The sequence below is a fragment of the Gymnoscopelus microlampas genome, assembly GCF_963454915.1.
Source record: "Gymnoscopelus microlampas genome assembly, chromosome: 4".
In the NCBI taxonomy this organism is placed as follows: Eukaryota; Metazoa; Chordata; class Actinopteri; order Myctophiformes; family Myctophidae; genus Gymnoscopelus; species Gymnoscopelus microlampas.
The window spans coordinates 28,689,418-28,715,595 of NC_139941.1; positions in this window are offsets into that span (position 1 = coordinate 28,689,418).

A 26,178-nucleotide genomic window follows, 5' to 3' on the forward strand; every position below is an offset into this window, starting at 1 on the left:
CCGCTCTGAGACGCTCTGCTCCGCTCTGAGACGCTCTGCTCTGAGACGCTCTGCTCTGAGACTGCTCTGCTCTGAGACGCTCCGCTCTGCTCCGATCTGAGACTGCTCTGCCCTGAGACGCTCTGCTCTGCTCCGATCTGAGACTGCTCTGCTCTGAGACGCTCTGCTCCGCTCCGCTCTGCGACGCTCTGCGACGCTCTGCTCCGCTCTGAGACGCTCTGCTCTGAGACGCTCTGCTCCGCTCCGCTCTGAGACGCTCTGCTCTGAGACGCTCTGAGACGCTCCGCTCTGAGACGCTCCGCTCTGCTCTGAGACGCTCTGCTCCGCTCCGCTCTGAGACGCTCTGCTCTGAGACGCTCTGCTCTGAGACGCTCTGCTCCGCTCCGCTCTGAGACGCTCTGCTCTGAGACGCTCCGCTCTGAGACGCTCCGCTCTGCTCCGCTCCGCTCTGAGACGCTCTGCTCCGCTCCGCTCTGAGATGCTCCGCTCCGCTCTGAGACGCTCTGCTCCGCTCTGAGACGCTCTGCTCCGCTCTGAGACGCTCTGCTCCGCTCCGCTCTGAGACGCTCCGCTCTGAGACGCTCTGCTCCGCTCCGCTCTGAGACGCTCCGCTCTGAGACGCTCTGCTCCGCTCTGAGACGCTCTGCTCCGCTCCGTTCTGCTCTGAGACGCTCTGCTCTGAGACGCTCTGCTCTGAGACGCTCCGCTCTGAGACGCTCCGCTCCGCTCTGAGACGCTCTGCTCTGAGACGCTCTGCTCCGCTCCGCTCTGAGACGCTCTGCTCCGCTCCGCTCTGAGACGCTCTGCTCCGCTCCGCTCTGAGACGCTCTGCTCTGAGACGCTCTGAGACGCTCCGCTCTGAGACGCTCCGCTCTGAGACGCTCCGCTCTGCTCTGAGACGCTCTGCTCCGCTCCGCTCTGAGACGCTCTGCTCTGAGACGCTCTGCTCTGAGACGCTCTGCTCCGCTCCGCTCTGAGACGCTCTGCTCTGAGACGCTCCGCTCTGAGACGCTCCGCTCTGCTCCGCTCCGCTCTGAGACGCTCTGCTCCGCTCCGCTCCGCTCTGAGATGCTCCGCTCCGCTCTGAGACGCTCTGCTCCGCTCCGCTCTGCTCCGCTCCGCTCTGAGACGCTCTGCTCTGAGACGCTCTGCTCTGAGACACTCCGCTCTGAGACGCTCTGCTCCGCTCCGCTCTGAGAGGCTCTGCTCCGCTCCGCTCTGAGACGCTCCGCTCTGAGACGCTCTGCTCTGAGACGCTCTGCTCTGAGACGCTCCGCTCTGAGACGCTCTGCTCCGCTCCGCTCTGAGACGCTCTGCTCCGCTCTGCTCCGCTCCGCTCTGAGACGCTCTGCTCCGCTCTGAGACGCTCTGCTCCGCTCTGAGACGCTCCGCTCTGAGACGCTCCGCTCTGAGACGCTCCGCTCCGCTCTGAGACGCTCTGCTCCGCTCCGTTCCGCTCTGCTCCGCTCCGCTCTGCTCCGCTCCGCTCTGAGACGCTCTGCTCTGAGACGCTCTGCTCTGAGACACTCCGCTCTGAGACGCTCTGCTCCGCTCCGCTCTGAGAGGCTCTGCTCCGCTCCGCTCTGAGACGCTCCGCTCTGAGACGCTCTGCTCTGAGACGCTCTGCTCTGAGACGCTCCGCTCTGAGACGCTCTGCTCCGCTCCGCTCTGAGACGCTCTGCTCCGCTCTGCTCCGCTCCGCTCTGAGACGCTCTGCTCCGCTCTGAGACGCTCTGCTCCGCTCTGAGACGCTCCGCTCTGAGACGCTCCGCTCTGAGACGCTCCGCTCCGCTCTGAGACGCTCTGCTCCGCTCCGTTCTGCTCTGAGACGCTCTGCTCTGAGACGCTCTGCTCTGAGACGCTCCGCTCTGAGACGCTCCGCTCCGCTCTGAGACGCTCTGCTCTGAGACGCTCTGCTCCGCTCCGCTCTGAGACGCTCTGCTCCGCTCCGCTCCGCTCTGAGACGCTCTGCTCCGCTCCGCTCTGAGACGCTCCGCTCTGAGACGCTCTGAGACGCTCTGCTCCGCTCCGCTCTGAGACGCTCTGCTCTGCTCCGCTCTGAGACGCTCTGCTCTGAGACGCTCCGCTCTGCTCCGATCTGAGACTGCTCTGCTCTGAGACGCTCTGCTCTGCTCCGATCTGAGACTGCTCTGCTCTGAGACGCTCTGCTCCGCTCCGTTCTGAGACGCCCTGCTCCGCTCTGAGACGCTCTGCTCTGCTCTGAGATGCTCTGCTCTGAGACGCTCTGCTCCGCTCCGCTCTGAGACGCTCCGCTCTGCTCCGCTCCGCTCTGAGACTGCTCTGCTCTGAGACTGCTCTGCTCTGAGACGCTCTGCTCCGCTCCGCTCTGAGACGCTCCGCTCCGCTCTGAGACGCTCTGCTCTGAGACGCTCTGAGACGCTCTGCTCTGCTCTGAGACGCTCTGCTCCGCTCTGAGACGCTCTGCTCTGAGACGCTCTGAGACGCTCTGCTCTGCTCTGAGACGCTCTGCTCCGCTCTGAGACGCTCTGCTCTGAGACGCTCTGAGACGCTCTGCTCTGCTCTGAGAGGCTCTGCTCTGAGACGCTCTGAGACGCTCTGAGACGCTCTGCTCCGCTCTGAGACGCTCTGCTCTGCTCTGAGACGCTCTGCTCCGCTTCGCTCTGAGACGCTCCGCTCCGCTCTGAGACTGCTTTGCTCTGAGACTGCTCTGCTCTGAGACGCTCTGCTCCGCTCCGCTCTGAGACGCTCTGCTCTGCTCTGAGACGCTCTGCTCCGCTTCGCTCTGAGACGCTCCGCTCCGCTCTGAGACTGCTTTGCTCTGAGACTGCTCTGCTCTGAGACGCTCTGCTCCGCTCCGCTCTGAGACGCTCTGCTCTGCTCCGCTCTGAGACGCTCTGCTCTGAGACGCTCCGCTCTGAGACTGCTCCGCTCTGAGACGCTCTGCTCTGAGACGCTCCGCTCTGAGACTGCTCCGCTCTGAGACGCTCTGCTCCGCTCCGCCCTGAGACGCTCTGCTCTGCTCTGAGACGCTCTGCTCTGCTCCGCTCTGAGACGCTCTGCTCTGAGACGCTCTGCTCCGCTCCGCTCTGAGACGCTCCGCTCCGCTCTGAGACGCTCTGCTCTGAGACGCTCTGCTCCGCTCCGCTCTGAGACGCTCTGCTCCGCTCTGAGACGCTCTGCTCTAAGACGCTCTGCTCTGAGACTGCTCTGCTCTGAGACGCTCTGCTCTGAGACGCTCCGATCTGAGACTGCTCTGCTCTGAGACGCTCTGCTCTGCTCCGATCTGAGACTGCTCTGCTCTGCTCCGCTCTGCTCCGCTCCGCTCTGCGACGCTCTGCTCCGCTCTGAGACGCTCTGCTCTGCTCTGAGACGCTCTGCTCCGCTCTGAGACGCTCTGCTCCACTCCGCTCTGAGACGCTCTGAGACGCTCCGCTCTGAGACGCTCCGCTCTGCTCCGCTCCGCTCTGAGACGCTCTGCTCTGCTCCGCTCTGAGACGCTCTGCTCTGAGACGCTCCGCTCTGAGACTGCTCCGCTCTGAGACGCTCTGCTCTGAGACGCTCCGCTCTGAGACTGCTCCGCTCTGAGACGCTCTGCTCCGCTCCGCCCTGAGACGCTCTGCTCCGCTCTGAGACGCTCTGCTCTGCTCCGCTCTGAGACGCTCTGCTCTGAGACGCTCTGCTCCGCTCCGCTCTGAGACGCTCCGCTCCGCTCTGAGACGCTCTGCTCCGCTCCGCTCTGAGACGCTCTGCTCCGCTCTGAGACGCTCTGCTCTAAGACGCTCTGCTCTGAGACTGCTCTGCTCTGAGACGCTCTGCTCTGAGACGCTCCGATCTGAGACTGCTCTGCTCTGAGACGCTCTGCTCTGCTCCGATCTGAGACTGCTCTGCTCTGCTCCGCTCTGCTCCGCGACGCTCTGCTCCGCTCTGAGACGCTCTGCTCTGCTCTGAGACGCTCTGCTCCGCTCCGCTCTGAGACGCTCCGCTACGCTCCGCTCTGAGACTGCTCTGCTCTGAGACGCACTGCTCCGCTCCGCTCTGAGACGCTCCGCTCCGCTCTGAGACGCTCTGCTCTGAGACGCTCTGAGACGCTCTGCTCTGAGACGCTCTGCTCCGCTCTGAGACGCTCTGCTCTGAGACGCTCTGAGACGCTCTGCTCTGCTCTGAGACGCTCTGCTCTGAGACGCTCTGAGACGCTCTGCTCCGCTCTGAGACGCTCTGCTCCGCTCTGAGACGCTCTGCTCTGCTCTGAGACGCTCTGCTCCGCTTCGCTCTGAGACGCTCCGCTCTGCTCCGCTCCGCTCTGAGACTGCTCTGCTCTGAGACTGCTCTGCTCTGAGACGCTCTGCTCCGCTCCGCTCTGAGACGCTCTGCTCTGAGACGCTCTGAGACGCTCCGCTCTGCTCTGAGACGCTCTGCTCCGCTCCGCTCTGAGACGCTCTGCTCTGAGACGCTCTGCTCTGAGACGCTCTGCTCCGCTCCGCTCTGAGGCGCTCTGCTCTGAGCTCCGCTCTGAGACGCTCTGCTCTGCTCCGCTCTGAGACGCTCTGCTCTGAGACGCTCCGCTCTGAGACTGCTCCGCTCTGAGACGCTCTGCTCTGAGACGCTCCGCTCTGAGACTGCTCCGCTCTGAGACGCTCTGCTCCGCTCCGCTCTGAGACGCTCTGCTCCGCTCTGAGACGCTCCGCTCTGAGACGCTCTGAGACGCTCTGCTCTGAGACGCTCTGCTCCGCTCCGCTCTGAGACGCTCCGCTCCGCTCTGAGACGCTCTGCTCTGAGACGCTCTGCTCCGCTCCGCTCTGAGACGCTCTGCTCCGCTCTGAGACGCTCTGCTCTGAGACGCTCTGCTCTGAGACTGCTCTGCTCTGAGACGCTCTGCTCTGAGACGCTCCGCTCTGCTCCGATCTGAGACTGCTCTGCCCTGAGACGCTCTGCTCTGCTCCGATCTGAGACTGCTCTGCTCTGAGACGCTCTGCTCTGAGACACTCCGCTCTGAGACGCTCTGCTCCGCTCCGCTCTGAGAGGCTCTGCTCCGCTCCGCTCTGAGACGCTCCGCTCTGAGACGCTCTGCTCTGAGACGCTCTGCTCTGAGACGCTCTGAGACGCTCTGCTCTGAGACGCTCTGAGACGCTCTGAGACGCTCTGCTCTGAGACGCTCTGAGACGCTCTGCTCCGCTCTGAGACGCTCTGCTCCGCTCTGAGACGCTCTGCTCTGCTCTGAGACGCTCTGCTCCGCTTCGCTCTGAGACGCTCTGCTCCGCTCCGCTCTGAGACTGCTCTGCTCTGAGACGCTCCGCTCTGCTCCGCTCCGCTCTGAGACGCTCTGCTCCGCTCCGCTCCGCTCTGAGATGCTCCGCTCCGCTCTGAGACGCTCTGCTCCGCTCCGCTCTGAGACGCTCTGCTCTGAGACGCTCTGCTCTGAGACACTCCGCTCTGAGACGCTCTGCTCCGCTCCGCTCTGAGAGGCTCTGCTCCGCTCCGCTCTGAGACGCTCCGCTCTGAGACGCTCCGCTCTGAGACGCTCTGCTCTGAGACGCTCTGCTCTGAGACGCTCCGCTCTGAGACGCTCTGCTCCGCTCCGCTCTGAGACGCTCTGCTCCGCTCCGCTCTGAGACGCTCTGCTCCGCTCTGCTCCGCTCTGCTCCGCTCCGCTCTGAGACGCTCTGCTCCGCTCTGAGACGCTCTGCTCTGAGACGCTCTGCTCCGCTCCGCTCTGAGACGCTCTGCTCTGAGACGCTCTGAGACGCTCCGCTCTGCTCTGAGACGCTCTGCTCTGAGACGCTCTGCTCTGAGACGCTCTGCTCTGAGACGCTCCGCTCTGAGACGCTCCGCTCTGCTCCGCTCCGCTCTGAGACGCTCTGCTCCGCTCCGCTCCGCTCCGCTCCGCTCTGCTCCGCTCCGCTCCGCTCTGAGATGCTCCGCTCCGCTCTGAGACGCTCTGAGACGCTCTGCTCCGCTCCGCTCTGAGACGCTCTGCTCTGAGACGCTCTGCTCTGAGACACTCCGCTCTGAGACGCTCTGCTCCGCTCCGCTCTGAGAGGCTCTGCTCCACTCCGCTCTGAGACGCTCCGCTCTGAGACGCTCTGCTCTGAGACGCTCTGCTCTGAGACGCTCCGCTCTGAGACGCTCTGCTCCGCTCCGTTCTGCTCTGAGACGCTCTGCTCTGAGACGCTCTGCTCTGAGACGCTCCGCTCTGAGACGCTCCGCTCCGCTCTGAGACGCTCTGCTCTGAGACGCTCTGCTCCGCTCCGCTCTGAGACGCTCTGCTCCGCTCCGCTCCGCTCCGCTCTGAGACGCTCTGCTCCGCTCCGCTCTGAGACGCTCCGCTCTGAGACGCTCCGCTCTGAGACGCTCTGCTCCGCTCTGAGACGCTCTGCTCCGCTCCGCTCTGAGACGCTCTGCTCTGCTCCGCTCTGAGACGCTCTGCTCTGAGACGCTCCGCTCTGCTCCGATCTGAGACTGCTCTGCTCTGAGACGCTCTGCTCTGCTCCGATCTGAGACTGCTCTGCTCTGAGACGCTCTGCTCCGCTCCGTTCTGAGACGCCCTGCTCCGCTCTGAGACGCTCTGCTCTGCTCTGAGACGCTCTGCTCCGCTCCGCTCTGAGACGCTCCGCTCTGCTCCGCTCCGCTCTGAGACTGCTCTGCTCTGAGACTGCTCTGCTCTGAGACGCTCTGCTCCGCTCCGCTCCGCTTTGAGACGCTCTGCTCTGAGACGCTCTGAGATGCTCTGCTCTGCTCTGAGACGCTCTGCTCCGCTCTGAGACGCTCTGCTCTGAGACGCTCTGAGACGCTCTTCTCTGCTCTGAGACGCTCTGCTCTGAGACGCTCTGAGACGCTCTGCTCTGCTCTGAGACGCTCTGCTCCGCTCTGAGCCGCTCTGCTCCGCTCCGCTCTGAGATGCTCCGCTCTGAGATGCTCCGCTCTGAGACGCTCTGCTCCGCTCCGCTCTGAGACGCTCTGCTCCGCTCCGCTCTGAGACGCTCCGCTCTGAGACGCTCTGCTCTGAGACGCTCCGCTCTGAGACGCTCCGCTCTGAGACGCTCTGCTCCGCTCCGCTCTGAGACGCTCTGCTCCGCTCCGCTCTGAGACGCTCCGCTCTGCTCTGAGACGCTCTGCTCCGCTCCGCTCTGAGACGCTCCGCTCTGCTCTGAGATGCTCCGCTCTGCTCTGAGACGCTCTGCTCCGCTCCGCTCTGAGACGCTCTGCTCCGCTCTGAGATGCTCCGCTCTGAGACGCTCTGCTCCGATCTGCTCTGAGACGCTCTGCTCTGAGACGCTCTGCTCTGAGACGCTCAGCTCTGAGACGCTCTGCTCCGCTCAGCTCTGAGACGCTCTGCTCCGCTCCGCTCTGAGACGCTCTGCTCCGCTCCGCTCTGAGACGCTCTGCTCCGCTCCGCTCTGAGACGCTCCGCTCTGCTCCGAGACGCTCTGCTCCGCTCCGCTCTGAGACGCTCTGCTCCGCTCCGCTCTGAGATGCTCCGCTCTGAGACGCTCTGCTCCGATCTGCTCTGAGACGCTCTGCTCTGAGACGCTCCGCTCTGAGACGCTCCGCTCTGAGACGCTCCGCTCTGAGACGCTCTGCTCCGCTCTGAGACGCTCCGCTCTGCTCTGAGACGCTCTGCTCTGAGACGCTCTGCTCCGCTCCGCTCTGAGACGCTCTGCTCTGAGACGCTCTGCTCCGCTCCGCTCTGAGAGGCTCTGCTCCGCTCCGCTCTGAGACGCTCCGCTCTGAGACGCTCTGCTCTGAGACGCTCTGCTCTGAGACGCTCCGCTCTGAGACGCTCTGCTCTGAGACGCTCTGCTCTGAGACGCTCCGCTCTGAGACGCTCTGCTCCGCTCCGCTCTGAGACGCTCTGCTCCGCTCCGCTCTGAGACGCTCTGCTCCGCTCTGCTCCGCTCCGCTCTGAGACGCTCTGCTCCACTCCGCTCTGAGACGCTCTGCTCTGCTCCGCTCTGAGACGCTCTGCTCTGAGACGCTCCGCTCTGCTCCGATCTGAGACTGCTCTGCTCTGAGACGCTCTGCTCTGCTCCGATCTGCTCCGCTCCGCTCTGAGAGGCTCTGCTCCACTCCGCTCTGAGACGCTCCGCTCTGAGACGCTCTGCTCTGAGACGCTCTGCTCTGAGACGCTCCGCTCTGAGACGCTCTGCTCCGCTCCGTTCTGCTCTGAGACGCTCTGCTCTGAGACGCTCTGCTCTGAGACGCTCCGCTCTGAGACGCTCCGCTCCGCTCTGAGACGCTCTGCTCTGAGACGCTCTGCTCCGCTCCGCTCTGAGACGCTCTGCTCCGCTCCGCTCCGCTCCGCTCTGAGACGCTCTGCTCCGCTCCGCTCTGAGACGCTCCGCTCTGAGACGCTCTGCTCCGCTCTGAGACGCTCTGCTCCGCTCCGCTCTGAGACGCTCTGCTCTGCTCCGCTCTGAGACGCTCTGCTCTGAGACGCTCCGCTCTGCTCCGATCTGAGACTGCTCTGCTCTGAGACGCTCTGCTCTGCTCCGATCTGAGACTGCTCTGCTCTGAGACGCTCTGCTCCGCTCCGTTCTGAGACGCCCTGCTCCGCTCTGAGACGCTCTGCTCTGCTCTGAGACGCTCTGCTCCGCTCCGCTCTGAGACGCTCCGCTCTGCTCCGCTCCGCTCTGAGACTGCTCTGCTCTGAGACTGCTCTGCTCTGAGACGCTCTGCTCCGCTCCGCTCCGCTTTGAGACGCTCTGCTCTGAGACGCTCTGAGATGCTCTGCTCTGCTCTGAGACGCTCTGCTCCGCTCTGAGACGCTCTGCTCTGAGACGCTCTGAGACGCTCTTCTCTGCTCTGAGACGCTCTGCTCTGAGACGCTCTGAGACGCTCTGCTCTGCTCTGAGACGCTCTGCTCCGCTCTGAGCCGCTCTGCTCCGCTCCGCTCTGAGATGCTCCGCTCTGAGATGCTCCGCTCTGAGACGCTCTGCTCCGCTCCGCTCTGAGACGCTCTGCTCCGCTCCGCTCTGAGACGCTCCGCTCTGAGACGCTCTGCTCTGAGACGCTCCGCTCTGAGACGCTCCGCTCTGAGACGCTCTGCTCCGCTCCGCTCTGAGACGCTCTGCTCCGCTCCGCTCTGAGACGCTCCGCTCTGCTCTGAGACGCTCTGCTCCGCTCCGCTCTGAGACGCTCCGCTCTGCTCTGAGATGCTCCGCTCTGCTCTGAGACGCTCTGCTCCGCTCCGCTCTGAGACGCTCTGCTCCGCTCTGAGATGCTCCGCTCTGAGACGCTCTGCTCCGATCTGCTCTGAGACGCTCTGCTCTGAGACGCTCTGCTCTGAGACGCTCAGCTCTGAGACGCTCTGCTCCGCTCAGCTCTGAGACGCTCTGCTCCGCTCCGCTCTGAGACGCTCTGCTCCGCTCCGCTCTGAGACGCTCTGCTCCGCTCCGCTCTGAGACGCTCCGCTCTGCTCCGAGACGCTCTGCTCCGCTCCGCTCTGAGACGCTCTGCTCCGCTCCGCTCTGAGATGCTCCGCTCTGAGACGCTCTGCTCCGATCTGCTCTGAGACGCTCTGCTCTGAGACGCTCCGCTCTGAGACGCTCCGCTCTGAGACGCTCCGCTCTGAGACGCTCTGCTCCGCTCTGAGACGCTCCGCTCTGCTCTGAGACGCTCTGCTCTGAGACGCTCTGCTCCGCTCCGCTCTGAGACGCTCTGCTCTGAGACGCTCTGCTCCGCTCCGCTCTGAGAGGCTCTGCTCCGCTCCGCTCTGAGACGCTCCGCTCTGAGACGCTCTGCTCTGAGACGCTCTGCTCTGAGACGCTCCGCTCTGAGACGCTCTGCTCTGAGACGCTCTGCTCTGAGACGCTCCGCTCTGAGACGCTCTGCTCCGCTCCGCTCTGAGACGCTCTGCTCCGCTCCGCTCTGAGACGCTCTGCTCCGCTCTGCTCCGCTCCGCTCTGAGACGCTCTGCTCCACTCCGCTCTGAGACGCTCTGCTCTGCTCCGCTCTGAGACGCTCTGCTCTGAGACGCTCCGCTCTGCTCCGATCTGAGACTGCTCTGCTCTGAGACGCTCTGCTCTGCTCCGATCTGAGACTGCTCTGCTCTGAGACGCTCTGCTCCGCTCCGTTCTGAGACGCCCTGCTCCGCTCTGAGACGCTCTGCTCTGCTCTGAGATGCTCTGCTCTGAGACGCTCTGCTCCGCTCCGCTCTGAGACGCTCCGCTCTGCTCCGCTCCGCTCTGAGACTGCTCTGCTCTGAGACTGCAGAGCAGTCTGAGACTGCTCCGCTCTGAGACGCTCTGCTCCGCTCTGAGACGCTCTGCTCTGCTCTGAGACGCTCTGCTCTGAGACGCTCTGCTCCGCTCCGCTCTGAGACGCTCTGCTCTGAGACGCTCCGCTCTGAGACGCTCCGCTCTGAGACGCTCCGCTCTGCTCCGCTCCGCTCTGAGACGCTCTGCTCCGCTCCGCTCTGAGACGCTCCGCTCTGCTCTGAGACGCTCTGCTCCGCTCCGCTCTGAGACGCTCCGCTCTGCTCTGAGATGCTCCGCTCTGCTCTGAGACGCTCTGCTCCGCTCCGCTCTGAGACGCTCTGCTCCGCTCTGAGATGCTCCGCTCTGAGACGCTCTGCTCCGATCTGCTCTGAGACGCTCTGCTCTGAGACGCTCTGCTCTGAGACGCTCAGCTCTGAGACGCTCTGCTCCGCTCAGCTCTGAGACGCTCTGCTCCGCTCCGCTCTGAGACGCTCTGCTCCGCTCCGCTCTGAGACGCTCTGCTCCGCTCCGCTCTGAGACGCTCCGCTCTGAGACGCTCCGCTCTGCTCCGAGACGCTCTGCTCCGCTCCGCTCTGAGACGCTCTGCTCCGCTCCGCTCTGAGATGCTCCGCTCTGAGACGCTCTGCTCCGATCTGCTCTGAGACGCTCTGCTCTGAGACGCTCCGCTCTGAGACGCTCCGCTCTGAGACGCTCCGCTCTGAGACGCTCTGCTCCGCTCTGAGACGCTCCGCTCTGCTCTGAGACGCTCTGCTCTGAGACGCTCTGCTCCGCTCCGCTCTGAGACGCTCTGCTCTGAGACGCTCTGCTCCGCTCCGCTCTGAGAGGCTCTGCTCCGCTCCGCTCTGAGACGCTCCGCTCTGAGACGCTCTGCTCTGAGACGCTCTGCTCTGAGACGCTCCGCTCTGAGACGCTCTGCTCTGAGACGCTCTGCTCTGAGACGCTCCGCTCTGAGACGCTCTGCTCCGCTCCGCTCTGAGACGCTCTGCTCCGCTCCGCTCTGAGACGCTCTGCTCCGCTCTGCTCCGCTCCGCTCTGAGACGCTCTGCTCCACTCCGCTCTGAGACGCTCTGCTCTGCTCCGCTCTGAGACGCTCTGCTCTGAGACGCTCCGCTCTGCTCCGATCTGAGACTGCTCTGCTCTGAGACGCTCTGCTCTGCTCCGATCTGAGACTGCTCTGCTCTGAGACGCTCTGCTCCGCTCCGTTCTGAGACGCCCTGCTCCGCTCTGAGACGCTCTGCTCTGCTCTGAGATGCTCTGCTCTGAGACGCTCTGCTCCGCTCCGCTCTGAGACGCTCCGCTCTGCTCCGCTCCGCTCTGAGACTGCTCTGCTCTGAGACTGCAGAGCAGTCTGAGACTGCTCTGCTCTGAGACGCTCTGCTCCGCTCCGCTCTGCGACGCTCTGCGACGCTCTGAGACGCTCTGCTCTGCTCTGAGACGCTCTGCTCTGAGACGCTCTGCTCCGCTCCGCTCTGAGACGCTCTGCTCTGAGACGCTCCGCTCTGAGACGCTCCGCTCTGCTCCGCTCCGCTCTGAGACGCTCTGCTCCGCTCCGTTCCGCTCTGAGATGCTCCGCTCCGCTCTGAGACGCTCTGCTCCGCTCCGCTCTGAGACGCTCTGCTCTGAGACGCTCTGCTCTGAGACACTCCGCTCTGAGACGCTCTGCTCCGCTCCGCTCTGAGAGGCTCTGCTCCGCTCTGAGACGCTCTGCTCTGAGACGCTCTGCTCTGAGACGCTCCGCTCTGAGACGCTCTGCTCCGCTCCGCTCTGAGACGCTCTGCTCCGCTCCGCTCTGAGACGCTCTGCTCCGCTCTGCTCCGCTCCGCTCTGAGACGCTCTGCTCCGCTCTGAGACGCTCTGCTCCGCTCTGAGATGCTCTGCTCCGCTCCGCTCTGCGACGCTCTGCGACGCTCTGCTCCGCTCTGAGACGCTCTGCTCTGAGACGCTCTGCTCCGCTCCGCTCTGAGACGCTCTGCTCTGAGACGCTCTGAGACGCTCCGCTCTGCTCCGCTCCGCTCTGAGACGCTCCGCTCTGAGACGCTCTGCTCTGAGACGCTCTGCTCTGAGACGCTCCGCTCTGAGACGCTCTGCTCCGCTCCGCTCTGAGACGCTCTGCTCCGCTCTGCTCCGCTCCGCTCTGAGACGCTCTGCTCCGCTCTGAGACGCTCTGCTCCGCTCTGAGACGCTCCGCTCTGAGACGCTCCGCTCTGAGACGCTCCGCTCCGCTCTGAGACGCTCTGCTCCGCTCCGTTCTGCTCTGAGACGCTCTGCTCTGAGACGCTCTGCTCTGAGACGCTCCGCTCTGAGACGCTCCGCTCCGCTCTGAGACGCTCTGCTCTGAGACGCTCTGCTCCGCTCCGCTCTGAGACGCTCTGCTCCGCTCCGCTCCGCTCTGAGACGCTCTGCTCCGCTCCGCTCTGAGACGCTCCGCTCTGAGACGCTCTGAGACGCTCTGCTCCGCTCCGCTCTGAGACGCTCTGCTCTGCTCCGCTCTGAGACGCTCTGCTCTGAGACGCTCCGCTCTGCTCCGATCTGAGACTGCTCTGCTCTGAGACGCTCTGCTCTGCTCCGATCTGAGACTGCTCTGCTCTGAGACGCTCTGCTCCGCTCCGTTCTGAGACGCCCTGCTCCGCTCTGAGACGCTCTGCTCTGCTCTGAGATGCTCTGCTCTGAGACGCTCTGCTCCGCTCCGCTCTGAGACGCTCCGCTCTGCTCCGCTCCGCTCTGAGACTGCTCTGCTCTGAGACTGCTCTGCTCTGAGACGCTCTGCTCCGCTCCGCTCTGAGACGCTCCGCTCCGCTCTGAGACGCTCTGCTCTGAGACGCTCTGAGACGCTCTGCTCTGCTCTGAGACGCTCTGCTCCGCTCTGAGACGCTCTGCTCTGAGACGCTCTGAGACGCTCTGCTCTGCTCTGAGACGCTCTGCTCCGCTCTGAGACGCTCTGCTCTGAGACGCTCTGAGACGCTCTGCTCTGCTCTGAGAGGCTCTGCTCTGAGACGCTCTGAGACGCTCTGAGACGCTCTGCTCCGCTCTGAGACGCTCTGCTCTGCTCTGAGACGCTCTGCTCCGCTTCGCTCTGAGACGCTCCGCTCCGCTCTGAGACTGCTTTGCTCTGAGACTGCTCTGCTCTGAGACGCTCTGCTCCGCTCCGCTCTGAGACGCTCTGCTCTGCTCTGAGACGCTCTGCTCCGCTTCGCTCTGAGACGCTCCGCTCCGCTCTGAGACTGCTTTGCTCTGAGACTGCTCTGCTCTGAGACGCTCTGCTCCGCTCCGCTCTGAGACGCTCTGCTCTGCTCCGCTCTGAGACGCTCTGCTCTGAGACGCTCCGCTCTGAGACTGCTCCGCTCTGAGACGCTCTGCTCTGAGACGCTCCGCTCTGAGACTGCTCCGCTCTGAGACGCTCTGCTCCGCTCTGCTCCGCTCCGCCCTGAGACGCTCTGCTCTGCTCTGAGACGCTCTGCTCTGCTCCGCTCTGAGACGCTCTGCTCTGAGACGCTCTGCTCCGCTCCGCTCTGAGACGCTCCGCTCCGCTCTGAGACGCTCTGCTCTGAGACGCTCTGCTCCGCTCCGCTCTGAGACGCTCTGCTCCGCTCTGAGACGCTCTGCTCTAAGACGCTCTGCTCTGAGACTGCTCTGCTCTGAGACGCTCTGCTCTGAGACGCTCCGATCTGAGACTGCTCTGCTCTGAGACGCTCTGCTCTGCTCCGATCTGAGACTGCTCTGCTCTGCTCCGCTCTGCTCCGCTCCGCTCTGCGACGCTCTGCTCCGCTCTGAGACGCTCTGCTCTGCTCTGAGACGCTCTGCTCCGCTCTGAGACGCTCTGCTCCACTCCGCTCTGAGACGCTCTGAGACGCTCCGCTCTGAGACGCTCCGCTCTGCTCCGCTCCGCTCTGAGACGCTCTGCTCTGCTCCGCTCTGAGACGCTCTGCTCTGAGACGCTCCGCTCTGAGACTGCTCCGCTCTGAGACGCTCTGCTCTGAGACGCTCCGCTCTGAGACTGCTCCGCTCTGAGACGCTCTGCTCCGCTCCGCCCTGAGACGCTCTGCTCCGCTCTGAGACGCTCTGCTCTGCTCCGCTCTGAGACGCTCTGCTCTGAGACGCTCTGCTCCGCTCCGCTCTGAGACGCTCCGCTCCGCTCTGAGACGCTCTGCTCCGCTCCGCTCTGAGACGCTCTGCTCCGCTCTGAGACGCTCTGCTCTAAGACGCTCTGCTCTGAGACTGCTCTGCTCTGAGACGCTCTGCTCTGAGACGCTCCGATCTGAGACTGCTCTGCTCTGAGACGCTCTGCTCTGCTCCGATCTGAGACTGCTCTGCTCTGCTCCGCTCTGCTCCGCGACGCTCTGCTCCGCTCTGAGACGCTCTGCTCTGCTCTGAGACGCTCTGCTCCGCTCCGCTCTGAGACGCTCCGCTACGCTCCGCTCTGAGACTGCTCTGCTCTGAGACGCACTGCTCCGCTCCGCTCTGAGACGCTCCGCTCCGCTCTGAGACGCTCTGCTCTGAGACGCTCTGAGACGCTCTGCTCCGCTCTGAGACGCTCTGCTCTGAGACGCTCTGAGACGCTCTGCTCTGCTCTGAGACGCTCTGCTCTGAGACGCTCTGAGACGCTCTGCTCCGCTCTGAGACGCTCTGCTCCGCTCTGAGACGCTCTGCTCTGCTCTGAGACGCTCTGCTCCGCTTCGCTCTGAGACGCTCCGCTCTGCTCCGCTCCGCTCTGAGACTGCTCTGCTCTGAGACTGCTCTGCTCTGAGACGCTCTGCTCCGCTCCGCTCTGAGACGCTCTGCTCTGAGACGCTCTGAGACGCTCCGCTCTGCTCTGAGACGCTCTGCTCCGCTCCGCTCTGAGACGCTCTGCTCTGAGACGCTCTGCTCTGAGACGCTCTGCTCCGCTCCGCTCTGAGGCGCTCTGCTCTGAGCTCCGCTCTGAGACGCTCTGCTCTGCTCCGCTCTGAGACGCTCTGCTCTGAGACGCTCCGCTCTGAGACTGCTCCGCTCTGAGACGCTCTGCTCTGAGACGCTCCGCTCTGAGACTGCTCCGCTCTGAGACGCTCTGCTCCGCTCCGCTCTGAGACGCTCTGCTCCGCTCTGAGACGCTCCGCTCTGAGACGCTCTGAGACGCTCTGCTCTGAGACGCTCTGCTCCGCTCCGCTCTGAGACGCTCCGCTCCGCTCTGAGACGCTCTGCTCTGAGACGCTCTGCTCCGCTCCGCTCTGAGACGCTCTGCTCCGCTCTGAGACGCTCTGCTCTGAGACGCTCTGCTCTGAGACTGCTCTGCTCTGAGACGCTCTGCTCTGAGACGCTCCGCTCTGCTCCGATCTGAGACTGCTCTGCCCTGAGACGCTCTGCTCTGCTCCGATCTGAGACTGCTCTGCTCTGAGACGCTCTGCTCTGAGACACTCCGCTCTGAGACGCTCTGCTCCGCTCCGCTCTGAGAGGCTCTGCTCCGCTCCGCTCTGAGACGCTCCGCTCTGAGACGCTCTGCTCTGAGACGCTCTGCTCTGAGACGCTCTGAGACGCTCTGCTCTGAGACGCTCTGAGACGCTCTGAGACGCTCTGCTCTGAGACGCTCTGAGACGCTCTGCTCCGCTCTGAGACGCTCTGCTCCGCTCTGAGACGCTCTGCTCTGCTCTGAGACGCTCTGCTCCGCTTCGCTCTGAGACGCTCTGCTCCGCTCCGCTCTGAGACTGCTCTGCTCTGAGACGCTCCGCTCTGCTCCGCTCCGCTCTGAGACGCTCTGCTCCGCTCCGCTCCGCTCTGAGATGCTCCGCTCCGCTCTGAGACGCTCTGCTCCGCTCCGCTCTGAGACGCTCTGCTCTGAGACGCTCTGCTCTGAGACACTCCGCTCTGAGACGCTCTGCTCCGCTCCGCTCTGAGAGGCTCTGCTCCGCTCCGCTCTGAGACGCTCCGCTCTGAGACGCTCTGCTCTGAGACGCTCTGCTCTGAGACGCTCCGCTCTGAGACGCTCTGCTCCGCTCCGCTCTGAGACGCTCTGCTCCGCTCCGCTCTGAGACGCTCTGCTCCGCTCTGCTCCGCTCCGCTCTGAGACGCTCTGCTCCGCTCTGAGACGCTCTGCTCTGAGACGCTCTGCTCCGCTCCGCTCTGAGACGCTCTGCTCTGAGACGCTCTGAGACGCTCCGCTCTGCTCTGAGACGCTCTGCTCTGAGACGCTCTGCTCTGAGACGCTCTGCTCTGAGACGCTCCGCTCTGAGACGCTCCGCTCTGCTCCGCTCCGCTCTGAGACGCTCTGCTCCGCTCCGCTCCGCTCTGCTCCGCTCCGCTCCGCTCTGAGATGCTCCGCTCCGCTCTGAGACGCTCTGAGACGCTCTGCTCCGCTCCGCTCTGAGACGCTCTGCTCTGAGACGCTCTGCTCTGAGACACTCCGCTCTGAGACGCTCTGCTCCGCTCCGCTCTGAGAGGCTCTGCTCCACTCCGCTCTGAGACGCTCCGCTCTGAGACGCTCTGCTCTGAGACGCTCTGCTCTGAGACGCTCCGCTCTGAGACGCTCTGCTCCGCTCCGTTCTGCTCTGAGACGCTCTGCTCTGAGACGCTCTGCTCTGAGACGCTCCGCTCTGAGACGCTCCGCTCCGCTCTGAGACGCTCTGCTCTGAGACGCTCTGCTCCGCTCCGCTCTGAGACGCTCTGCTCCGCTCCGCTCCGCTCCGCTCTGAGACGCTCTGCTCCGCTCCGCTCTGAGACGCTCCGCTCTGAGACGCTCTGCTCCGCTCTGAGACGCTCCGCTCTGAGACGCTCTGCTCTGCTCCGCTCTGAGACGCTCTGCTCTGAGACGCTCCGCTCTGCTCCGATCTGAGACTGCTCTGCTCTGAGACGCTCTGCTCTGCTCCGATCTGAGACTGCTCTGCTCTGAGACGCTCTGCTCCGCTCCGTTCTGAGACGCCCTGCTCCGCTCTGAGACGCTCTGCTCTGCTCTGAGACGCTCTGCTCCGCTCCGCTCTGAGACGCTCCGCTCTGCTCCGCTCCGCTCTGAGACTGCTCTGCTCTGAGACTGCTCTGCTCTGAGACGCTCTGCTCCGCTCCGCTCCGCTTTGAGACGCTCTGCTCTGAGACGCTCTGAGATGCTCTGCTCTGCTCTGAGACGCTCTGCTCCGCTCTGAGACGCTCTGCTCTGAGACGCTCTGAGACGCTCTTCTCTGCTCTGAGACGCTCTGCTCTGAGACGCTCTGAGACGCTCTGCTCTGCTCTGAGACGCTCTGCTCCGCTCTGAGCCGCTCTGCTCCGCTCCGCTCTGAGATGCTCCGCTCTGAGATGCTCCGCTCTGAGACGCTCTGCTCCGCTCCGCTCTGAGACGCTCTGCTCCGCTCCGCTCTGAGACGCTCCGCTCTGAGACGCTCTGCTCTGAGACGCTCCGCTCTGAGACGCTCCGCTCTGAGACGCTCTGCTCCGCTCCGCTCTGAGACGCTCTGCTCCGCTCCGCTCTGAGACGCTCCGCTCTGCTCTGAGACGCTCTGCTCCGCTCCGCTCTGAGACGCTCCGCTCTGCTCTGAGATGCTCCGCTCTGCTCTGAGACGCTCTGCTCCGCTCCGCTCTGAGACGCTCTGCTCCGCTCTGAGATGCTCCGCTCTGAGACGCTCTGCTCCGATCTGCTCTGAGACGCTCTGCTCTGAGACGCTCTGCTCTGAGACGCTCAGCTCTGAGACGCTCTGCTCCGCTCAGCTCTGAGACGCTCTGCTCCGCTCCGCTCTGAGACGCTCTGCTCCGCTCCGCTCTGAGACGCTCTGCTCCGCTCCGCTCTGAGACGCTCCGCTCTGCTCCGAGACGCTCTGCTCCGCTCCGCTCTGAGACGCTCTGCTCCGCTCCGCTCTGAGATGCTCCGCTCTGAGACGCTCTGCTCCGATCTGCTCTGAGACGCTCTGCTCTGAGACGCTCCGCTCTGAGACGCTCCGCTCTGAGACGCTCCGCTCTGAGACGCTCTGCTCCGCTCTGAGACGCTCCGCTCTGCTCTGAGACGCTCTGCTCTGAGACGCTCTGCTCCGCTCCGCTCTGAGACGCTCTGCTCTGAGACGCTCTGCTCCGCTCCGCTCTGAGAGGCTCTGCTCCGCTCCGCTCTGAGACGCTCCGCTCTGAGACGCTCCGCTCTGAGACGCTCTGCTCTGAGACGCTCCGCTCTGAGACGCTCTGCTCTGAGACGCTCTGCTCTGAGACGCTCCGCTCTGAGACGCTCTGCTCCGCTCCGCTCTGAGACGCTCTGCTCCGCTCCGCTCTGAGACGCTCTGCTCCGCTCTGCTCCGCTCCGCTCTGAGACGCTCTGCTCCACTCCGCTCTGAGACGCTCTGCTCTGCTCCGCTCTGAGACGCTCTGCTCTGAGACGCTCCGCTCTGCTCCGATCTGAGACTGCTCTGCTCTGAGACGCTCTGCTCTGCTCCGATCTGAGACTGCTCTGCTCTGAGACGCTCTGCTCCGCTCCGTTCTGAGACGCCCTGCTCCGCTCTGAGACGCTCTGCTCTGCTCTGAGATGCTCTGCTCTGAGACGCTCTGCTCCGCTCCGCTCTGAGACGCTCCGCTCTGCTCCGCTCCGCTCTGAGACTGCTCTGCTCTGAGACTGCAGAGCAGTCTGAGACTGCTCCGCTCTGAGACGCTCTGCTCCGCTCTGAGACGCTCTGCTCTGCTCTGAGACGCTCTGCTCTGAGACGCTCTGCTCCGCTCCGCTCTGAGACGCTCTGCTCTGAGACGCTCCGCTCTGAGACGCTCCGCTCTGAGACGCTCCGCTCTGCTCCGCTCCGCTCTGAGACGCTCTGCTCCGCTCCGCTCTGAGACGCTCCGCTCTGCTCTGAGACGCTCTGCTCCGCTCCGCTCTGAGACGCTCCGCTCTGCTCTGAGATGCTCCGCTCTGCTCTGAGACGCTCTGCTCCGCTCCGCTCTGAGGCGCTCTGCTCCGCTCTGAGATGCTCCGCTCTGAGACGCTCTGCTCCGATCTGCTCTGAGACGCTCTGCTCTGAGACGCTCTGCTCTGAGACGCTCAGCTCTGAGACGCTCTGCTCCGCTCAGCTCTGAGACGCTCTGCTCCGCTCCGCTCTGAGACGCTCTGCTCCGCTCCGCTCTGAGACGCTCTGCTCCGCTCCGCTCTGAGACGCTCCGCTCTGCTCCGAGACGCTCTGCTCCGCTCCGCTCTGAGACGCTCTGCTCCGCTCCGCTCTGAGATGCTCCGCTCTGAGACGCTCTGCTCCGATCTGCTCTGAGACGCTCTGCTCTGAGACGCTCCGCTCTGAGACGCTCCGCTCTGAGACGCTCTGCTCCGCTCTGAGACGCTCCGCTCTGCTCTGAGACGCTCTGCTCTGAGACGCTCTGCTCCGCTCCGCTCTGAGACGCTCTGCTCTGAGACGCTCTGCTCCGCTCCGCTCTGAGAGGCTCTGCTCCGCTCCGCTCTGAGACGCTCCGCTCTGAGACGCTCTGCTCTGAGACGCTCTGCTCTGAGACGCTCCGCTCTGAGACGCTCTGCTCTGAGACGCTCTGCTCTGAGACGCTCCGCTCTGAGACGCTCTGCTCCGCTCCGCTCTGAGACGCTCTGCTCCGCTCCGCTCTGAGACGCTCTGCTCCGCTCTGCTCCGCTCCGCTCTGAGACGCTCTGCTCCACTCCGCTCTGAGACGCTCTGCTCTGCTCCGCTCTGAGACGCTCTGCTCTGAGACGCTCCGCTCTGCTCCGATCTGAGACTGCTCTGCTCTGAGACGCTCTGCTCTGCTCCGATCTGAGACTGCTCTGCTCTGAGACGCTCTGCTCCGCTCCGTTCTGAGACGCCCTGCTCCGCTCTGAGACGCTCTGCTCTGCTCTGAGATGCTCTGCTCTGAGACGCTCTGCTCCGCTCCGCTCTGAGACGCTCCGCTCCGCTCCGCTCCGCTCTGAGACTGCTCTGCTCTGAGACTGCAGAGCAGTCTGAGACTGCTCTGCTCTGAGACGCTCTGCTCCGCTCCGCTCTGCGACGCTCTGCGACGCTCTGAGACGCTCTGCTCTGCTCTGAGACGCTCTGCTCTGAGACGCTCTGCTCCGCTCCGCTCTGAGACGCTCTGCTCTGAGACGCTCCGCTCTGAGACGCTCCGCTCTGCTCCGCTCCGCTCTGAGACGCTCTGCTCCGCTCCGTTCCGCTCTGAGATGCTCCGCTCCGCTCTGAGACGCTCTGCTCCGCTCCGCTCTGAGACGCTCTGCTCTGAGACGCTCTGCTCTGAGACACTCCGCTCTGAGACGCTCTGCTCCGCTCCGCTCTGAGAGGCTCTGCTCCGCTCTGAGACGCTCTGCTCTGAGACGCTCTGCTCTGAGACGCTCCGCTCTGAGACGCTCTGCTCCGCTCCGCTCTGAGACGCTCTGCTCCGCTCCGCTCTGAGACGCTCTGCTCCGCTCTGCTCCGCTCCGCTCTGAGACGCTCTGCTCCGCTCTGAGACGCTCTGCTCCGCTCTGAGACGCTCTGCTCCGCTCCGCTCTGAGACGCTCCGCTCTGAGACGCTCCGCTCTGAGACGCTCTGCTCCGCTCTGAGACGCTCTGCTCCGCTCCGTTCTGCTCTGAGACGCTCTGCTCTGAGACGCTCTGCTCTGAGACGCTCCGCTCTGAGACGCTCCGCTCCGCTCTGAGACGCTCTGCTCTGAGACGCTCTGCTCCGCTCCGCTCTGAGACGCTCTGCTCCGCTCCGCTCTGAGACGCTCTGCTCCGCTCCGCTCTGAGACGCTCCGCTCTGAGACGCTCTGCTCCGCTCTGAGACGCTCTGCTCCGCTCCGCTCTGAGACGCTCTGCTCTGCTCCGCTCTGAGACGCTCTGCTCTGAGACGCTCCGCTCTACTCCGATCTGAGACTGCTCTGCTCTGAGACGCTCTGCTCTGCTCCGATCTGAGACTGCTCTGCTCTGAGACGCTCTGCTCCGCTCCGTTCTGAGACGCCCTGCTCCGCTCTGAGACGCTCTGCTCTGCTCTGAGATGCTCTGCTCTGAGACGCTCTGCTCCGCTCCGCTCTGAGACGCTCCGCTCTGCTCCGCTCCGCTCTGAGACTGCTCTGCTCTGAGACTGCTCTGCTCTGAGACGCTCTGCTCCGCTCCGCTCTGAGACGCTCCGCTCCGCTCTGAGACGCTCTGCTCTGAGACGCTCTGAGACGCTCTGCTCTGCTCTGAGACGCTCTGCTCCGCTCTGAGACGCTCTGCTCTGAGACGCTCTGAGACGCTCTGCTCTGCTCTGAGACGCTCTGCTCCGCTCTGAGACGCTCTGCTCTGAGACGCTCTGAGACGCTCTGCTCTGCTCTGAGACGCTCTGCTCTGAGACGCTCTGAGACGCTCTGAGACGCTCTGCTCCGCTCTGAGACGCTCTGCTCTGCTCTGAGACGCTCTGCTCCGCTTCGCTCTGAGATGCTCCGCTCCGCTCTGAGACTGCTTTGCTCTGAGACTGCTCTGCTCTGAGACGCTCTGCTCCGCTCCGCTCTGAGACGCTCTGCTCTGCTCTGAGACGCTCTGCTCCGCTTCGCTCTGAGACGCTCCGCTCCGCTCTGAGACTGCTTTGCTCTGAGACTGCTCTGCTCTGAGACGCTCTGCTCCGCTCCGCTCTGAGACGCTCCGCTCTGCTCCGCCTCGCTCTGAGACGCTCTGAGACGCTCCGCTCTGAGACGCTCTGAGACGCTCCGCTCTGAGACGCTCCGCTCTGAGATGCTCCGCTCTGAGACTGCTCTGCTCTGAGACGCTCTGCTCTGAGACGCTCTGCTCCGCTCCGCTCTGAGACGCTCTGCTCTGCTCCGCTCCGCTCTGAGACGCTCTGCTCTGAGACGCTCCGCTCTGAGACGCTCTGCTCCGCTCCGCTCTGAGACGCTCTGCTCTGAGACGCTCTGCTCCGCTCCGCTCTGAGACGCTCTGCTCCGCTCCGCTCTGAGACGCTCTGCTCCGCTCCGCTCTGAGACGCTCCGCTCTGAGACGCTCTGAGACGCTCTGCTCCGCTCCGTTCTGCTCTGAGACGCTCTGCTCTGAGACGCTCTGCTCTGAGACGCTCCGCTCTGAGACGCTCTGCTCCGCTCCGCTCTGAGACGCTCTGCTCCGCTCCGCTCTGAGACGCTCCGCTCTGAGACGCTCCGCTCCGCTCTGAGACGCTCCGCTCCGCTCTGAGACGCTCTGCTCTGAGACGCTCTGCTCCGATCTGAGACTGCTCTGCTCTGAGACGCTCTGCTCTGCTCCGATCTGAGACTGCTCTGCTCTGAGACGCTCTGCTCCGCTCCGCTCTGAGACGCTCTGCTCCGCTCTGAGACGCTCTGCTCTGCTCTGAGACGCTCTGCTCCGCTCCGCTCTGAGACGCTCCGCTCTGAGACTGCTCTGCTCTGAGACTGCTCTGCTCCGCTCCGCTCTGAGATGCTCCGCAGTTCTCTCCGCTCTGAGACTGCTCTGCTCTGAGACGCTCTGCTCCGTTCCGCTCTGAGACGCTCCGCTCTGAGACGCTCCGCTCTGAGACGCTCTGCTCTGAGACGCTCTGCTCCGCTCCGCTCTGAGACGCTCCGCTCTGCTCTGAGACGCTCTGCTCCGCTCCACTCTGAGACGCTCCGCTCTGCTCTGAGACACTCTGCTCTGAGACGCTCTGCTCCGCTCTGCTCCGCTCTGCTCTGAGACGCTCTGCTCTGAGACGCTCTGCTCTGAGACGCTCTGCTCCGCTCCGCTCTGAGACGCTCCGCTCTGAGACGCTCTGCTCCGCTCCGCTCTGAGACGCTCTGCTCCGCTCCGCTCTGCTCCGCTCCGCTCTGAGATGCTCCGCTCTGAGACGCTCTGCTCCGCTCCGCTCTGAGACGCTCTGCTCCGCTCTGCTCTGAGACGCTCTGCTCCGCTCCGCTCTGAGACGCTCTGCTCCGCTCCGCTCTGAGACGCTCTGCTCCGCTCTGCTCCGCTCCGCTCTGAGATGCTCCGCTCTGAGACGCTCTGCTCCGCTCCGTTCTGAGACGCTCTGCTCCGCTCTGCTCTGAGACGCTCTGCTCCGCTCCGCTCTGAGACGCTCTGCTCCACTCCGCTCTGAGACGCTCTGCTCCGCTCCGCTCTGAGACGCTCTGCTCTGAGACGCTCTGCTCTGAGACGCTCTGCTCTGAGACGCTCCGCTCTGAGACGCTCTGCTCCGCTCCGCTCTGAGACGCTCCGCTCCGCTCTGAGATGATCCGCTCTGCTCTGAGACGCTCTGCTCCGCTCCGCTCTGAGACGCTCCGCTCTGCTCTGAGACGCTCTGCTCCGCTCCGCTCCGCTCCGCTCCGCTCCGCTCCGCTCCGCTCTGAGACGCTCTGCTCTGAGACGCTCTGCTCCGCTCCGCTCTGAGACGCTCTGCTCCGCTCTGCTCCGCTCCGCTCTGAGATGCTCCGCTCCGAGACGCTCCGCTCTGAGACGCTCTGCTCCGCTCCGCTCTGAGACGCTCTGCTCCGCTCCGCTCTGAGACGCTCCGCTCTGAGACGCTCCGCTCTGCTCTGAGACGCTCTGCTCTGAGACGCTCTGCTCTGCTCCGCTCCGCTCTGAGACGCTCTGCTCTGAGACGCTCTGAGACGCTCTGCTCTGAGACGCTCTGCTCCGCTCTGAGACGCTCTGCTCTGAGACGCTCTGAGACGCTCTGCTCTGCTCTGAGACGCTCTGCTCTGAGACGCTCTGAGACGCTCTGCTCCGCTCTGAGACGCTCTGCTCCGCTCTGCTCCGCTCTGAGACGCTCTGCTCTGCTCTGAGACGCTCTGCTCCGCTCCGCTCCGAGATGCTCCGCTCTGCTCTGAGACGCTCTGCTCCGCTCCGCTCTGAGACGCTCTGCTCCGCTCCACTCTGAGATGCTCCGATCTGAGACGCTCTGCTCCGATCTGCTCTGAGACGCTCTGCTCCGCTCCGCTCTGAGACGCTCTGCTCCGCTCCGCTCTGAGACGCTCCGCTCTGAGACGCTCCGCTCTGAGACGCTCTGCTCCGCTCTGAGACGCTCTGCTCCGCTCCGTTCTGCTCTGAGACGCTCTGCTCTGAGACGCTCTGCTCTGAGACGCTCCGCTCTGAGACGCTCTGCTCCGCTCCGCTCTGAGACGCTCCGCTCTGAGACGCTCCGCTCTGAGACGCTCCGCTCTGAGACGCTCTGCTCCGATCTGAGACTGCTCTGCTCTGAGACGCTCTGCTTTGCTCTGAGACGCTCTGCTCCGCTCTGAGACGCTCTGCTCTGAGACGCTCTGAGACGCTCTGCTCTGCTCTGAGACGCTCTGCTCCGCTCTGCTCTGAGACGCTCTGAGACGCTCTGCTCTGCTCTGAGACGCTCTGCTCTGAGACGCTCTGAGACGCTCTGCTCCGCTCTGAGACGCTCTGCTCTGCTCTGAGACGCTCTGCTCCGCTTCGCTCTGAGATGCTCCGCTCCGCTCTGAGACTGCTTTGCTCTGAGACTGCTCTGCTCTGAGACGCTCTGCTCCGCTCCGCTCTGAGACGCTCTGCTCTGCTCTGAGACGCTCTGCTCCGCTTCGCTCTGAGACGCTCCGCTCCGCTCTGAGACTGCTTTGCTCTGAGACTGCTCTGCTCTGAGACGCTCTGCTCCGCTCCGCTCTGAGACGCTCCGCTCTGCTCCGCTCCGCTCTGAGACGCTCTGAGACGCTCCGCTCTGAGACGCTCCGCTCTGAGATGCTCCGCTCTGAGACTGCTCTGCTCTGAGACGCTCTGCTCTGAGACGCTCTGCTCCGCTCCGCTCTGAGACGCTCTGCTCTGAGACGCTCCGCTCTGAGACGCTCTCCTCCGCTCCGCTCTCCTCCGCTCCGCTCTGAGACGCTCTGCTCTGAGACGCTCTGCTCCGCTCCGCTCTGAGACGCTCTGCTCCGCTCTGAGACGCTCTGCTCCGCTCCGCTCTGAGACGCTCCGCTCTGAGACGCTCTGAGACGCTCTGAGACGCTCTGAGACGCTCCGTTCTGCTCTGAGACGCTCTGCTCTGAGACGCTCTGCTCTGAGACGCTCCGCTCTGAGACGCTCTGCTCCGCTCCGCTCTGAGACGCTCTGCTCCGCTCCGCTCTGAGACGCTCCGCTCTGAGACGCTCCGCTCCGCTCTGAGACGCTCTGCTCTGAGACGCTCTGCTCCGATCTGAGACTGCTCTGCTCTGAGACGCTCTGCTCTGCTCCGATCTGAGACTGCTCTGCTCTGAGACGCTCTGCTCCGCTCCGCTCTGAGACGCTCTGCTCCGCTCTGCTCCGCTCTGAGACGCTCTGCTCTGCTCTGAGACGCTCTGCTCCGCTCCGCTCTGAGACGCTCCGCTCCGCTCCGCTCCGCTCCGCTCTGAGACTGCTCTGCTCTGAGACTGCTCTGCTCCGCTCCGCTCTGAGATGCTCCGCAGTTCTCTCCGCTCTGAGACTGCTCTGCTCTGAGACGCTCTGCTCCGTTCCGCTCTGAGACGCTCCGCTCTGAGACGCTCTGCTCTGAGACGCTCTGCTCCGCTCCGCTCTGAGACGCTCCGCTCTGCTCTGAGACGCTCTGCTCCGCTCCACTCTGAGACGCTCCGCTCTGCTCTGAGACACTCTGCTCTGAGACGCTCTGCTCCGCTCTGCTCTGAGACGCTCTGCTCTGAGACGCTCTGCTCTGAGACGCTCTGCTCCGCTCCGCTCTGAGACGCTCCGCTCTGAGACGCTCTGCTCCGCTCCGCTCTGAGACGCTCTGCTCCGCTCCGCTCTGAGACGCTCTGCTCCGCTCCGCTCTGAGATGCTCCGCTCTGAGACGCTCTGCTCCGCTCCGCTCTGAGACGCTCTGCTCCGCTCTGCTCTGAGACGCTCTGAGACGCTCTGCTCCGCTCCGCTCTGAGACGCTCTGCTCCGCTCCGCTCTGAGATGCTCCGCTCTGAGACGCTCTGCTCCGCTCCGTTCTGAGACGCTCTGCTCCGCTCTGCTCTGAGACGCTCTGCTCCGCTCCGCTCTGAGACGCTCTGCTCCGCTCCGCTCTGAGACGCTCTGCTCCGCTCCGCTCTGAGACGCTCTGCTCTGAGACGCTCTGCTCTGAGACGCTCCGCTCTGAGACGCTCTGCTCCGCTCCGCTCTGAGACGCTCCGCTCCGCTCT